We start from the raw sequence: 16,881 nt of genomic DNA, 5'->3' as shown, positions 1-16,881 counted from the left end.
TGCGCGACCAAAAAAACACGTAAAAAGGATGTCCTTTTCACGATAGGGCACGTTACGTACGTAACGTGATAAGGGTGTCAAAAACACAAAAATAATGAAAAAAGGGTGTCTATTTCGCTAGGAAAATTACGTGTTTAGGGTCGAATTTGCGGGAATGATAAAACAAAATTAAAATGTTTTATAAAGGATGTCCATTTTGCCCCAACACTTCGTGTTTAGAGTCCGATTTGCGCGAGGTGTAGAGGGTGGGGTCGTACTAAACCAAATAAGGTAAAGCCGACGACCGAAGGACCCGTAACAATTCCTGTACTTGTTTAGGGGTTCATTTCAGGGAATATTTGCCAAGAGTATCGTTTTGTTTCCAATACTTGTTAAGGGTAGGGTTTCACACGCCAATACTTGTTAAGGGGTGCATTTTCAGAATATGGAAATTACGTGTCTAGAGTGCTTTTCGAGACCCCATGGTCGCGCATGGTATCCACTCGTGAATGGAAGTGGCCCTCCCGGGTTGGGAATATAGTGTATATTTATAGCATGCATCGATTTGTTTGTGCATCTCAACACCTATTATAATCTCGATACACAAGAGGTCTACCCATACAAATACCGACGGTTATTAAGGAATTTATATTGGAATAGCGGTCATGCATGTTACTCTACACTATTAACTTGGTCACAGATGCGTGAGAAGTACAGACGACATGTGATATGGGAATATGGAAAATAATTCATCCATGTATGGCAATGTATCACGCCTGGAATCAGAATCTCCTGTACGATACGATTAAAAATTAAAACATATATTGAAAGTCATGTTGCCAGAGTGAGCTTTTAGACAAAAAGTAAGGAGAATAACTCGAGTGACGACCCTAAGGACCGTTTAAAACTCCAAAATGAGGGACAAGAAAAGGTTTCCATTTATGAAATGGTTTCCATTTATGAAATGAACTTTATTTTGAAGAATGTGTGTGCGTTATATCACTTGACCAAATTTCAAACAGTTTCACTCTTAATATACCAACATATTTTTAATCAAATATTTAACATACGTTTGTCTTATGATAGCAGCGTTCATTTTACCTGATACATGAATTCAAACCTTATTAAAATGAATATTGCTCAGATTTCACGAAACTGAAAATGGGATTTACAGCATGAACGTGTGATGTGCCAATTCATATTAATCGCCCATAGCAGATTTCATAATATTCTTCCCCTGCTTCCGGCTTTTGATATAATTTTGTTCAGACGATGATCCTTTTATCCTGTTATGCCAACCCATTTCATATTGCCAATTAGTACAGAGAGTGTGTTAATCTTCGAAATGCTACACTTCGTGATAGTGGCAATCTGAATATATAGGCTGTGGTATAGTAGATGATTACAAGACAGTGCCATGACAATTAATTATTGACATGTTTGCCGCATTCATTTCATTTGTTTTCACGGAATATTGTTGTATTTGGTTATATTTTATCGCTAATGATTATTATTAACATTCATCTACAAAATCATTATCATGATTATCAATAGTATTACTGTTATTCATATCATTGATGTTATCATCATTGTCATTTACACTAAAACATATTGGGTAAAATTTTTACCACCACGAGGGTAATTATGTGCCCAAGCAATTTGGGGCAGTATTTTACCCAATGCGGGAAGCATTTTGTCAAGTAAGGTTAAAAATAAGCAGCAATCACTTTAGAATGGGCAAAATTTTCATCACACTGGATGAATAAAAATGCTCAAAAGAAATGCCCAATGTTGGTTGCACACATAATTACCCTCATGGAGCACTTTTACCCAATAATTTTAGAGTGTAAAACAATCGTTATCACCATCATCGTCATTTATTGTTATTATCAACATTACTATTATTATGATCATTAATATTATTGTTGTTCTCATTATCATTATATTATCGATCTACTGATGTAACTTCTGAAGGTTTCCATGGCGACGATGAAGAGTGTAGTGTCTTCACGGTACACCATTATCCTTTCCTGGGTATATAATGTTGGTCCTCATAAGGACTATCCAAACTCGACAGTTCGACAAGTGTATTCTTGTCGTCTTCAGGAGAATGAGCCAATAAAAAAGGTCATATAAAGCCTGCTTTTATCGATCTTTGTTATCATTGTAACCATTTTTTATCATTATGAATATGACCATAATTGTCATTATAATTACTATTCATGTAGGACACTACGGTATACTGCTCTAGCATAATGATAATTTCTCCACTATTCACAAGACTCTTGATTATTGCATGTATTCAACGCATTACTTACTCATTATTCATTTAGAAAGACAATTCATTCATTCAAAATTCTGGAGGCGATAGTAGTCACAATTTCAGTGCAATATAACATTCTTATTCTACCGCTCTTTCGTCTCTCTCTGCATGCCCTGTGAATGATTTCTTTGTATCTATTTCTCTCTCACTTACCCTGTTTTATCATTATGATTATTTCCATTATTTACCATTAGTTGTTTTCCAGATTTAGAATTAGTTATCAAACGTGGTACAGGGTATACCACTCTGGTATATTATTAGGAAGGTCTATATCTATCTATCTATCTCTATCTATCCCCTCTCCCTTTTCTCTCAAAATGAATTAATTAAATGTGTCAAAGAAAATTTCCAGCTTCTCTGGTTTATTTCAAATGACGCCCAAATTGTTTTTTCTTCCATCGTACATAAACAAACAAACATACTTCACTCTAATCTGTAACGTAGCATTTGAAATAGAAGTTGAGCTTTAAAGTCAAGTCATGAATTAAATAGAATTTATAAGTACGTCACTGGCATTCGCCAATATTTTGTTCAAAACAAGAAGTACAAAATAATACAAAACAAATATACACTTCAAGGAATATAAGCAGATAAACAAAAACAAAATAGTATTTCGTCAAAAAGAGAAACAACGTCTACAATGTCTACTTATAAATAGTAAATGCATCATGGCACAAATAATAGAAGGGAGTGATAAACATGCAGGTGACATATATACACATAAACATAACCATACACATATACACATACACACACACACACATACACACACACACACATATATATATATATATATACAATATACAGATATGTATATATATATACATATACATATAATGTATATACACGCATATACAAATATACACAATCAACATAGGAATCATTCGGATAGATATTTGTAAGTCATGTAATAACTTGCTTTGTATAAATTTTACTACCAGACCTTCGTCTGACTACGCAGCAAGGCTGCTCGGCATTCCCTCCTTAAAAATGGGGGAAACTGGTTTAAAATATAAATTACAAGAATAGCAAATATAAACGTGTACACCATCTCTAAAAAATATTGGGTAAAAGTGCTCCATGAGGGTAATTATGTGTCCAACCATCATTGGGCATTTCTTTTGGGCATTTTTATTTATCCAGTGATGAAAATTTTGCCCATTCTTAAGTAATTGCTGCTTATTTTTTAAGCTTACTGGACAATATGCTTCCCGCATTGTGTAAAATGATGCCCCAAATTGATTGGACATATAATTACCCTCGAGGTGGTACAAATTTTACCCAATATTTTTTACAGTGTATAGGTACATAGATGAAAACAAAATATTATAGTGTACAAATATACGAAAGGAAATATATTTACTATTTGCTTATGTCTCTGTACCTCTGATTTATGCTATTTTCAGTCAACTCTTCACCTAATATCTTGTCCAACAGAGGATGCCGAAATTGTACAGTGATTGCAACATTTAGTTAATCCGCCATGGGGCTTGTTCATGGTAAGTACATGTATATTTATTTGTTAGTTAATAACCATGATAATTTTGACAACTTGAAAAATTTAAACTATGCAGTGCAAGTATGTGTTTTTTCAAAGGATTATGAAGTACTGTAAAACCATTAAACTTGAAATGAAACTACTATATCATACATGGTTGTCAAAAATTGTAAAAATGTCAAAATATTTTTGAAATTGTCCAGAAATGACCAACATCGTCATTCGCTAGAATCAAACGCTATTGTGTTTGGTAGTAGGTATATGGATACAGCAAGTGTTAACCTAATATCTAAAAATGTTGTCAATCCATACCACATTTCAGTGTTGATTAGTTTTGAGAGTGTGCCAGTTGACATGCGCCGTAATTTTCTTATCATTGGTAAATTATCGGTAAAAAATGTGCATATACCTGGATTACTGCTTGGCACGTCCGTGTATGCAATGAGTGTGCATCAGATATTGGGTGACTTTGTTTTAGGGTAGTTACAAATGGTTGCAACCGAGTACACACACACCCACACACAGGTGCACCCTACACACACCCACATACACTCTCTCACACACACGGTTCTTAAATATCACATATGAGGACACAAACGCTTTAAGGACGTCCTCGAACCATTCCTAAATGATGTACTTTTGCATATAGAGGTCCAAATAAAAACTCTCGAATCTCGATTCGCGATGATAAGATACCCTCGATTGTATGGTAAAATTTCAAATGATCCTCGATTTACTAGATTCCTACTACAGTCAGTCCGCAAGCCCCTGTGTTAATGAGCAAATGAGCAAGATTTATCCAAGTCCTCTCGTGGCTGAATTCATGTCCCTGCAAAATCTCGTGAATTGTGCGACTTTCTTTCTCAAAGAATTTAACCACTTTCTCCTTGAGTAATATTGATTATTTTTGTACCATGGGCAAGAGTAAATGTTACCCTTTTATATTGGTCATTTCTTTTGAATGAAATATTTTGATAAATAAGTGAATTTTTTACCTGAAAAGATGCATCAAACAGAATTTTCTTCCTCTGTTTTCACTTGCAAATTGTGCAACATTTTGTGTTTTAGGCACCAACATTATTTATATCATCAGAAAGCTCAAACTCTATACTTTCTTACAATGTCATTCTTGATATGTGGCATCTTTTAGATGGGTCAGCAGCCAGTTATTTCCATCAAGATGCAAGACGAGATTTCTGAAATTTCTGAGTAACATAAAATCCAGAGTTCTGATTGGCTGAATACTGTTTTCAAAACAAACAGGCGCGGGTAATTTGAAGAGATTACCACATGGTGAGTGTGACCTTGCAGAGGCCCAGTGTGGGGAACATTGGAATTTGCGTGGGTGTGTGGTCTATGACCAATCAGAGCGCAGTATTCTTGTTTTTGAGCTGCAAAATGTACTTGGCCTATGAAAAGCTGGCTGCTGACCCATCTAAAATACATCTTCTTATAAAAATTGTATTATATTAAAGCTTAGATCTTCAGCTTTATCATGATTTAAAAATCATTTGTGCCTAAACAGAAATTAAGTATGAAAACAACAACTTTTGTTGCATGAAAAAAAATATTTTGTTTCATGTTTTAGATCAAAAGTTTTTCCTATATTACAAAATTCTTTTAAAAATCCAAACACATGACCTAAAAGAATGATTCTTCTTCTTTACAAAGATACCAAAAACATGAAATTTTGTCAATATTTAGAGCAGCAATGGCCGAATAAAAAGAGGTGTTTTGGTTCGCACCAAGCTCATTAACTATGCAAAAACCCTCTTGTCATGAATATCACTTGGATAAAATAAGCTACTTTTTCAGGGCTTGCGGACTGACTGACTAACACACACATCCACGGTTATAAAGGAAAAAATGCTTTACTAAAAATCAGGGGTGGTATTCTGGAAATTGTCTTAACTTTTCTGGTAACTTTTCTTGTAAGTCAGCAAGATAACAGATCGCTAAAACTCTCTTAAATTGGTATTCTTTAAATTGTCTTATCTCTGTGAGGACGTCCCCTATTTTATCTCTGACACGCCCAATATTTCATCATCAACCAATCATTAAGCTTGTTATATGCTAAGGTCAACCAATAGAAGCGTCTATTCTGAAAAATAATGAAGCGCATTGTTCATATATGGGGCGTAATTTCCTTGCGCCCCCGACGCTTATGCTTGTGCGCTTCTGTGCTAAAAATACACATGGCTCTTCTCTAATACCGTGTTTACACTCAATCGGCATTTGGTTCTGAACCAAATGCCGATGCAGAATCGGCATTTGGATTGCGTTTACACGTTGTTACAGGTCGCGGTTCAGAACCGCGAGCCGATGCAAAAACCTGAAATGATACGCATACCTACAATATACGTCAGAATAAAGATAACGCTGGATCAGTGCGCTTACAATTACGTCACAATGGTAAAGTAATTGAAATGCGCACAAATTGCCGGTGCAGAATCGGCTTTCTGTTTACACGTAGTAAAAAAGCCGATTCTGCATCGGCTCGCGGTTCAGAACCTAGTACTTTGGTGGTGCAAATTGCCGGTTCTGAACCGCGAGCCGATTCAAGTTACTCGCGTTTACACGCTATGAAAAAGCCGATGCTGAATCGGCTCACGGTTCAGAACCGCGAGCCGATTCAAATGCCGATTAAGTGTAAACACGGTAAGATATATTTTCTCTGAAAAGATTCATCGTCTCGAACACCATTTTTTAATTGCTGAAAAGTCTACCAATCCGTCGTTATAATGTCTTTGGAATGTCTCCTTTTGTAAAACATGATGTTCTTGCGGGATGCAGCAAGAAATGATTATTGCAGACGGACAAATATCGCATGCAACAATAAGTTACAATAGCCCCCTACCTCTTGTAAATTTTCTTGTATTTTGCAAGGAAGTTAACAGAACGCAAAGATAAAATAATTTTCAGAATATCTTTTATCTCGATATGTTTTCTTGCGCAAAGGGATATTTATGCGCCGTTTTTAACTTTACGCATAATTCTAGCTCTGACATCATACGCGCTCAGCGAAAGTTACAAGAAAATTAACAAGAAAAGATACAAGAATTTTCGGAATACGGATTTTATTGTAACTCTAAAGATACAAGATTATCACCTATACGAGGTGTTTCTGCGTGGCAATCATTATCCATATTTTGCGTTCTCTGATTTCGCAGCGGTCAATATCGTGCCGTATTTTCTCTCTTCCGGGTTTTCCCATTGACTTTGTGTGTAAATTTAACAACGGGCAATATTCGCGAAATCCGATTGGAACCAGATTGTGAAGAGACCGCAGTTGTAGCGCAGCGCGGCTCTATTTACAGCGCAGCGCATAGTGCGATGCATGCCATGCACATAGACCAATATCTATGTGTATGCGCAGTGTGTACCGGTATGTGACGTGAGAAAATGGCTACTTCTAAGAGATTCGCTAGTTATGGTGCTGAAGAATTTGAAAATATAGTGACAAACAAAGATGCTGAAAAAACCAAAAAGTCTACGAAACAGGCCGTTGCTGTAATCCGTGAATATCTGCTTGAAAAATCTCTTCTTGGCGATTTCGAGACACTGGATAAAGAGACCCTTGGAAAGATTTTGGGGAAATTTTATGTGTCAGATTTTGGGGAATTTTTTTGAATCAATTTACTATATAGGTAATAATAATAATATTAACTGGCATAGAATGAGACACGAACCTATATTTCCCTCTCTGAATCCAATATTGCCCGCGCCTTCGGCTTGGGCAATATTGGATTCACATCGGGCAATACAGGTTTGTATCTCATTCTATGCCAGTCAATATTATATAAATATTTCTCTGAAGACAATTTTCAGAATACGGCCCCTGTCCTCGATTTTCACCATAAACGTGTGTACGCGCGAGGGAGTGTGTGCGCGAGAAGTGTATGTGTGAGTGCGAGTCGTGAGTTTACACACGTTCGTGACTGTATGGACGTTGTTGATATACATACTATTCTTAAACCCTTCTAGATATTGCATTATTTTTCTAAACTTTGACATCATCTTCATACTAATTTTAAATTCAAGAAATAGAATATTAAGTATATATATATCTCTCTCACATACACACACACACACACACACGCACACAAACAGTCTGCATGAGAACTGAAGAAATGAAGTAACCTTGTTCTTAAATACGAGAATCTGTTTTTTATAGACAAATGTTTTTGTTCGTTTCGTAGAATTTACAGTGAAATCAATTATACTAATTTTCGAATGCTTGTTATTTCGTTATTGGTTGACAAAAATACCGAGATAGATATTTTTATTAGGTAAATATTTGATCGGACCAACTAGGTAAAAGCTGGCCCTTGTACTCTCTAAAATTAATGCCTGAATTATTGATCCTTTCATGGACACAGTCTCCTTTTCGTCAATAGCCATTTAATCTTGTTACCAATCAATGGTAGTATAAATGGAAGCCTTTTAATGGAAAGTAAAATGCCAGGCTCTCTTATCACGATAAAAATATGGCATGGGAGCGTTTAAAAAATCCTGGATTTAAATACAACAGTACGATTGTTTGTATGTTTTGTTATTGTTGTTACATTTCTGTGTCTACTAATAGATGCAAAATAGACCATTTTTTTCACTTCGTTTGCTATTTTTTATTATTATTCAAGGCTACCTTACTTGCAGGGCAGGACAAGCGCAACTAGTTTGGAACTGGGCTGAAGATAGTGGTTTGTTTTGGGTGAGATTTTATAAATGCATATTTAGAAAAAAAAAATAGAGCAATTAACTTCATTGTGAAATTATTCTCCTTTTAACATTGAAATGATGCAAAAGATAATGATAAAGGTAAAATATATTGGTAATAATATTATTATGTGAGAAGGAGTGAGAACATTTTAGATGAAGACAATGGCGATTATAATCTAATATGACTAATCGCCATTCAACAAACAGAAGAAGAAATTCATGCTTTTTAGGTGTGCCTCACGAGCCTTGTATTTTAGAACACAATTATTTACTTTTTTCTAGTGTGATGATTGACTTGTTTTGTTTTGTCTCTATATATTATCTCTGTGATGAACTGTTACATAGTTTGTTTGTATACAATTGTATATATATATATATATATATATATATATATATATATATACATGTTCAAATTTAATAAATCGTATAAATCATATAAAATATGGAGGATGACCCATTACAGTGGTATTTGCAAAATACCACTGTTCCTTCATGGGGCTCCTAATTATGTACGCTAGAGTCATTGTTCAAATGTTCATTTTATGTTGTTTTATTAGCCTATTCACTAATAGTTTGGCTTGTGATATATAGATGATAAATATATAGATATATATTTATATATATTTATGTATATAAATGTGTGAAATTATACATGTACAACAGCTTTGGCAACTCTTTTATATAAATATTTTGTGAAAGAAATGAATGAAGAGAACAATGGTAGGCGTAGCTTAAATCAAGGTTCCCCAGAGCTATCTGCCCTTTGGAAAAATTGGTAATGCCGAAAAAATGTCTCTGCCGGGAATCGAACCCGGGCCCCCAGTTTTGAACGCCGGTGCCTTAACCACTAGACCACAGAGACGGGTTAGTGGCTAGGGCGACCCCGATCCGACTGACCGTCAGATAGACAGATTTTCGACACTATAACCAATTATAATTTCCTTTGTCGGGTGTAGGTGGGTTTTGAACCCCTACCCTAGGGGTCGCCCTAGCCACTAACCCGTCTCTGTGGTCTAGTGGTTAAGGCACCGACGTTCAAAGCTGGGGGCCCGGGTTCAATTCCCGGAAGAGACATTTTTTCGGCATTACCAATTTTTCCAAAGGGCAGATAGCTCTGGGGAACCTTGATTTAAGCTACGCCTACCATTGTTCTCTTCATTTCTTCATTCATTTCTTTCACAATATATATATATATATATATATATATATATATATATATATATATATATATATATATATATATATATATATATTATATACATATATATATAATATATATACATGTTCACATTAATAAATCGTATAAATCATATAAATATGGAGGATGACTCATTACAGGGGTATTTGCAAAATACCACTGTTCCTTCATGGGGCTCCTAATTATGTACGCTAGAGTCATTGTTCAAATGTTCATTTTATGTTGTTTTATTAGCCTATTCACTAATAGTTTGGCTTGTGATATATAGATGAATTGATATCATGCGCGTTTATTCACTCGGCCTTATACTGCTAGATTAGACTAAATAAGAATTAGACAAAAAGGGGTATAAACAAAGTGTAGGTAGTAGACTAAACAGTGATTAATCGGTTTAGGCCAAGCCCATGTGGTCTTGGTCTATCCAGGATATAGATCAACTGCTTGTGAATATAAATCGGTTTCGATGGTAACAAGGTGAAACTTACCTGATTTGTGCAAAGGTAAATAATTATTGATCGCCCGAACCCTTTTTCATATCATACCCCCTATCGCTTAGCTAGATATTGTTATATTTTGTGATTCTGTCTTTTTCGATATTTAATCATCTAATTATTTATTACTGATATTTAGACAGGGTTACTCATTTAATTTTTTTTTTATTGGTTTGTATTAAACTTGTTTGTTTTAGCTATAATTATTTACAGTATGTTTGAATGTTCCATGTAAGGACATGCTGAAAACAGCTCGATAGCTGATTGTAATTTTTCCTTTTTAAATCTAAATGCAATAAACTGAAAATGAATATCATTATTTTAAATGTCATTATGTTTTTAATAATATACACATCATTATCATCACCACAATCCACGTATTTGACATCAAGATTTTAATCATCCTCATCATTAATATCCTTTTAGCACGTCTCTTCCTCTTGTTTGAACAAAAATCGTTTCCTGATATGTCATTTCTGTTCTATTAAAAAAAATCACTTGTACATTAAGAGTACCGTTCCATCAAAAGCATACTTCGTGAATACTATTTGCAGCGCTCAAGCAATTAATATGATAGTCATATATTTGCACAATCGTTGAGCCTCAGTCACACACACTCCGTACCGATCAAAGTTATTACGTTATTTCAAATGGCATATCATCGGTCGGTTTCGTTGGTGTGACTGCAGTATTACGGTCTTCATGAATTATAGATTGCCGAGACGATATATAGACATACTGTCATCTTGACAACCCTTCAACATTCTCAGACAATGCTTTCCAGACGTCTCCTATTCTCGAAATCTCATGGAGTAGTAAGTAATTATACCACTCGTCACATAACGCTAATGGGTATCGAAATGGAAGTTCTGTCCTGCTTGAAATTGCAGTGGCCGTAAAGAGAATCGGGAAATGAAAATTTTGTCGTTTATACCAATTATCCATATATCTCTATGATAGCAGCCGACTTGTATTTTTGAAGTAGTATATAAAGGGATATGATCGGTAATGGTGCAAAGTCCTGCTGAAAAAAATACCATATTAATTTCCATGCATAAGAAAATACGTGTGTGAAATTAAGTGACATTTCTTTCTTAAATTCGGGTGAATTTATTTTTTCCCCTAGACGAATGCAACATTGGTCAAACTTAGCAAATGCTCAGATGTCTCTGCACATCCAGGCTCAGAGTTGATATAAGACACATCTCTTCATGTACTTACATGTATGTGGGCAAATTGAATTCATAATTATGTTAACGTTCGCTGTGACGAATAGACTTATTGATATAGGACGTATGGATATACAACGTAGAGCATGGATGCTTCGAAATGATGCTTTGGCATGCTTTTATGGATTAGCTTATATCAATAAGATGCCTATTCCTGTCTAAGTACTATCACATGATAAACATACGCCGTAAAGAAAGTGGGCATATATTCACTGGAAGTGCGTTTAGGACTCATTCTATAACAACTCACCGGCCAGTATTAAGTCAATGCCCCGTCAATGCACACATCTTGCACGGGGTCTGTAGATCATGAGGGACTCGTACATATTCATAAGCTTCAATGAAATATGAATGCCGCCATGTTAAAGCAAGGCAGTTCTTTATTCCGAAGGTTCGTAATTCCGGAACACGTAAATTGCCTATACCTTGATGTTCGTTAATCCGAAAACAAAATAAGGTTCTTTATTCAGAAGGTTCGTTAATCCGAAAAATGAAATAATCGGTGGCGAATTAGGAAAACCGGAAGGGTAAGCGTGGTGGAGGGGGGGGGGGGGGGAGAAAGACCGTTGCTGTTCAATTGTTAAGAGGATATGGGGAGGCAAAAAGAAGGTCGGCGAACCAAAGGAGAGTAAGGAAGAGCAAAGCATTTTTAAGTGATATCTGATTATGGTAAGATATATATTTAGGCTTTATTTTTCGCGAGAGAGTGTAACGAGCGAGCGGTTTGGAAAAAATGTTCAAAGCTGATGTTGTTAAACTCGTTTTTTGTCAATTACTGTTATAAGGGCATCCTTGGGAGGTGTTGCGAGCGTGAATCGCAGGCTCAAACTTTGGACATTTCTATAAGAAAATATAACATTCTGATCAGTTTTTGTAATCATTAAAAAGATGTGCATCTAACTAGAGAATTAACACGACAGCGAAACGCCAGCTGAAATATACTGACCAGAAAAGGAACCTGTTAAGCACTGCGTTTAGTGACTCATGAATAGGATACATCGAATAATGCGAGTGCGAAGCGCGAGTTAAAAAGATATTCCAGCCTGAAATCTTGACTTTCTAAGTCTTTTTATAACCAGAAACGGTGAGTACCTTACTAAACCTTAACTGAAAACAAAAAAATGGATTTTCTAATATAAAATGTATACTTTAAAAAGGGCATTTCTTTTCGAAAAGCGGCACATTTCATTTGGGGGAAAAAATAGGGAATTTCCCATTTTAGAAAAATAGTATTTCGTTCCCACTGGGATTTTTTTTGGGAGGGGGGGGGGGGGGTGCAATTTCCCCCTGCCCCCCCCGCTTTCACCGCCCTTGTGGGAAGGGGCTGATCTATCGTTACCAGGGGCGTTGACGTATGCAGAATTCTCTCAAAGGGATGATCAAAGGCTTATCAGGCTACTTCATGTTTTTCTCTCATTGCTAGACATGCAAAGATTGATTTATTATTCATTTCATTTATTAATATTAATGTAAATGATACAAAGGTACAGGCCCGGGATACAGGGACCAAACTGAACATTCTTACAATAAGTACAACTTAAAAAACAGACTACTGAACATCAAATAAATAAAATATAAATGCATTCAACAAGAAACCTACTATTAACCTATTAACGAAAACCAGTATAAGAGCAGAATTATTATAGAAGTTATCAAATCAAATATCGATAGGGGCGTGTTGATGAATTTTGAAATTGTTTTGGTCAAAGTTCGAAATGTCTACTAAAAGATCCATTCTTGATTGAATGTTTACCACTTATAAACTTTTTTAAAAAATCGCTCTGCGCGGGGGGGGGGGGGGGTGTTGATTGTTTGGACCAGAATAGGGGTGACAAAGACCCCTTTTTTGGGCTGGGGCGGGGCAAAAATGCCATCCGCAGCCATCGTAGCCAGCTTTTCGGAATGGGGCGGGCACACCTATTTCACATTAAATTTATGTGTAGTGTATGAATACAGATGTGAATCGAGCTTTCGCCCATAAGGGGGGGGGGGGGGTTTCATTAAAATTTCCCCGATCGGCTGCTCAAAGCTGACTTTTTTTTCTTTGAAGGGGTAGTCCGAACAGTGACTTCTTAGCTTTATTCTTCATAAACAAGATAATTGTATCTCATAATCCCTGATTGAATAATGCGAACGTGAGAAGCGAGCTAAATTTTTATAGAAATTTCAGGAATTTTGTCCTAAAAATTGAAACAATTTGAGCAATGTTTGTGATTATAAACAAGACGCGTATGGAACTAATTACTTCGAGCGCGAATTGCGAGCTGAAATTTTTGATAAACTGTCATAAAGAGGGATTTAAAGTAGTTTGTTAGACTTCATATAGAAGTAGGCTCATACATACTAATGAATATGCGAGCACGCAGCGCCAGGTGATAAGTTTTGACGATCAGACCCGAAAAGGATTATTTTGAGAACTTCATGGAATACATGAATAGAATAAGTACTTCAAACGAACCTCATTTCATTTTCGGATTAACGAACCTTATTTCGTTTTCGGACTAACGAACCTTCGGAATTACGAACCTCATTTCGTTTTCGCTCTAACGAACCTTCGGAATTACCAGCCTTATTTCGTTTTCGGACTAACGAACCTTCGGAATGAAAACCTTCGGAATAACGAACCTTCGGAATATTCGAACCTTCGGAATAACAAAGCGTCGGAATTACGAATGTATGTGGGCCGATGAGACCGAAAAGTCGTATATTCATTCATCATATATACCCATACGTCATATGAATAGTTTGTGCGTCTATTAACAGCGCTGTTATTCAGTTTTCTGATAATCTAATCTACCTAATTAATTGCATAGCACCTGTAACACGCATCATCTGCCTACGGATTACGAAAAAAACTATTATCTCGTTGTCATGGTTACAACAACGTAATTATTTAGACAATTACAGTTCTCATCTTTCTCTTCACAAGTAGGTTCCTCTGGCCTCAAACGTCCTCGTTGAAGAAGTAGATTGATTAACTTTCATATTCTAATTTGTTAATTACCTAATTTTAATAGCTTGATAAATCCGTTTTCTTTTTGTGAACGCAAGATGATTATTCTTTTTATGTTGAACAAGCAGGGTTCAACGTGAAATGTTTATGAATGTCTTATCTATCACTTCAATAAGAATGATTTATTATTTTTATTTCTGACTCTTTTCCAGCAGCAATTTTGAGAGGAAACTGTGAAATACTAAAATAGATATTCAGATATTTTTCTCAAATTTTATACCCGAGTTTTATTGACATTGCAGTATCAATCCTTAAAAACAGGCCTTTGCTATTTATGCCTGTATACACTGTAAAAACGCTGTTTAAAATTCTAAGCACGTTGTTTAAGCCCGTCACTCTAACAACTACTGTTTAAACTTTTTTAAACAACTGTTTAATTTTTTAAAGAACTGTTTAAACTTTTTAAACAAGTTGTTTAAAAAGATTAAACAATTTTAAACGAGTTTAAACAACTTGTTGTTAAAGTGACAGGCTTAAACAACGTGCTATTTTTTTTTTACTGTGTACCTCCGCTTTGAGGTCTAAAGTTTTTACCAACATGTTTTACCCAAACACGAAATTTGATTATATGTGAGTACCCAACATTACACTGGGAAGCGGGGGTGCTGCACCCCCAATATTTTCCTATGGGGTGCTACGTGTATTATTTTCCATAGGTAGCACCCCTGGAAATCTAGTAGGTTTGACAAATGGCTGAAATGTTACGAAAATGAACCACATTTTGTAGGAAAACCTTCTTTTTTCCTTCTCAAATTTCTCTGGACCGAAACCACAGGTCTTTATTTTCTAGTGAAACCCTTTTTTTTTGCTTGTCAATTTTACTTCAGCTCCCCGAATCAAAGAATCGCTCCCAGGGCCCTGCAGGAATGCAAATTGTATTCTCATCCTTTGAATTTGATAATCAATTTATCATTCCGTCCCTTCACACTTTGGAGGGGGTTACCCCCCTCCCCTCCGCCATACTTTTCATTCATATCCATATAGGCGTATTGTATTCTTACCAACAAGTCATTTTATAAAGTAATAGCCGGTTAGGCAGGGCTCTTTGTCTTCAGTTACAGTCACTGAAAATTTTCTCGATGAACGAAAATGTAAATGATTTCGCTCGCTAGCTGTGTTTGCTCGTGAAATCTATTACGATATTGGACAACAGTCACGCTTACTCCAGCGATCACTTAAGTCGATCGCTTTGCTCGTTGGTAAAAAAAATCATTTAATGGATTGTATCAAAATTTAAGAATCAAATTTTATAATTTTGTCTTTCCTTTGCTCACCATGCTTATTATATCCATTGCATAATTTGATAATGAAAAGAACTTTAAACCTACCAATTTGCCGCAATGCCGCTCCTTGCTTGTGTGATATTAAAGTAAACGAATATCAGCGCCCGAATTCATATTGTGTTGTATACTGGAGTAAATATAATGGTAACTATATAATGGTTATGGAAGGTTGACAAAGTCTGTAGTTAGGTGATCAATGCGATGGTGAAAGTGGATGAAATACACCTGTACAAGAAAATGTTGCTTATTTTCCTCGCTTGCTACGCCTGTTCGAATGCTACCAAGACGCAAAATGATCTAGGGGCCTGTTTCGTAAAAAGTTAAAACTCTGGTAGCGGCTGCCATCACGACAAATACCATACTAACATGGCTCAGCATCCAATCATAATTAAAGTTTCTTTGGTAGTTATACCTTAATGATAAAGTTGCCAGAGTTGAAAGAAATGGTTCCATGGAAATCACAAACAACACCCCCTAAAACCCAAACAAACAAATAAATAAATAAACAAACCAAAAACAAAACGAGATGCCAAAATACTGACCGAGTCGACAACAATTTTACACAAATAAAAATTTCGTTTTTTGAGTTTCATATCTTTTCGCTCATTTAATTAGGAGGTAGCCTATTGATTGCTGTCACGGCAATATATGAATCCGGGGACTGTTTCATAAAAGTTTTAAGCACTAAAAAGTTGTCAGGGGCACTTCTCATCCAATCAAAAGCGAAGAGAGCTGTCAGAACTGACAACTTTTTAGACGACCGATTGAAGTTACTGAACTGCTTCTCTGATGTCTATGAAGTAATAATCATGAGTCACATGCAGTAAACTTATTTCGAAACTAACATTTCAATTGGATTTTCATAAGAATCGATAATGAAAAGTTTTCATTTTTTGATCATTTTATTGTAAACGTACTAATGAATTATGACTAAATTTATGTTTTTTGTTTTGATTTTATTTCTTTTACTTGAGTCACACATTATATTAGTCACATTTCCCCTACGGCCGCCGTACGGAGAGTTGAAAACAGTGGTTTTATCTAATTTATTCAAACTACCTATAATGTATAGCTGGTACAACAATGTTAAAACGGCTGTTCTCCACTCGCCGTACGGCGGCCGTAGGGGAAACGTGACTGAGGTATTA

The 16,881-nt window shown here is 35.7% G+C and overlaps 1 protein-coding gene across 1 annotated transcript in view; it reads right to left on the bottom strand.

The window, feature by feature from the left end:
- The window catches only part of LOC129272025 (uncharacterized), a 38,248-nt gene that overhangs the window by 20,608 nt on the left and 759 nt on the right, over nt 1–16,881 (bottom strand). The window lies entirely within an intron of this gene.

Source organism: Lytechinus pictus, chromosome 11 (assembly GCF_037042905.1).
Source record: "Lytechinus pictus isolate F3 Inbred chromosome 11, Lp3.0, whole genome shotgun sequence".
Classification (NCBI taxonomy): Eukaryota; Metazoa; Echinodermata; class Echinoidea; order Temnopleuroida; family Toxopneustidae; genus Lytechinus; species Lytechinus pictus.
Note: the sequence above shows the minus strand (reverse complement) of the source record. Positions and strands in the feature narration are given on the sequence as shown.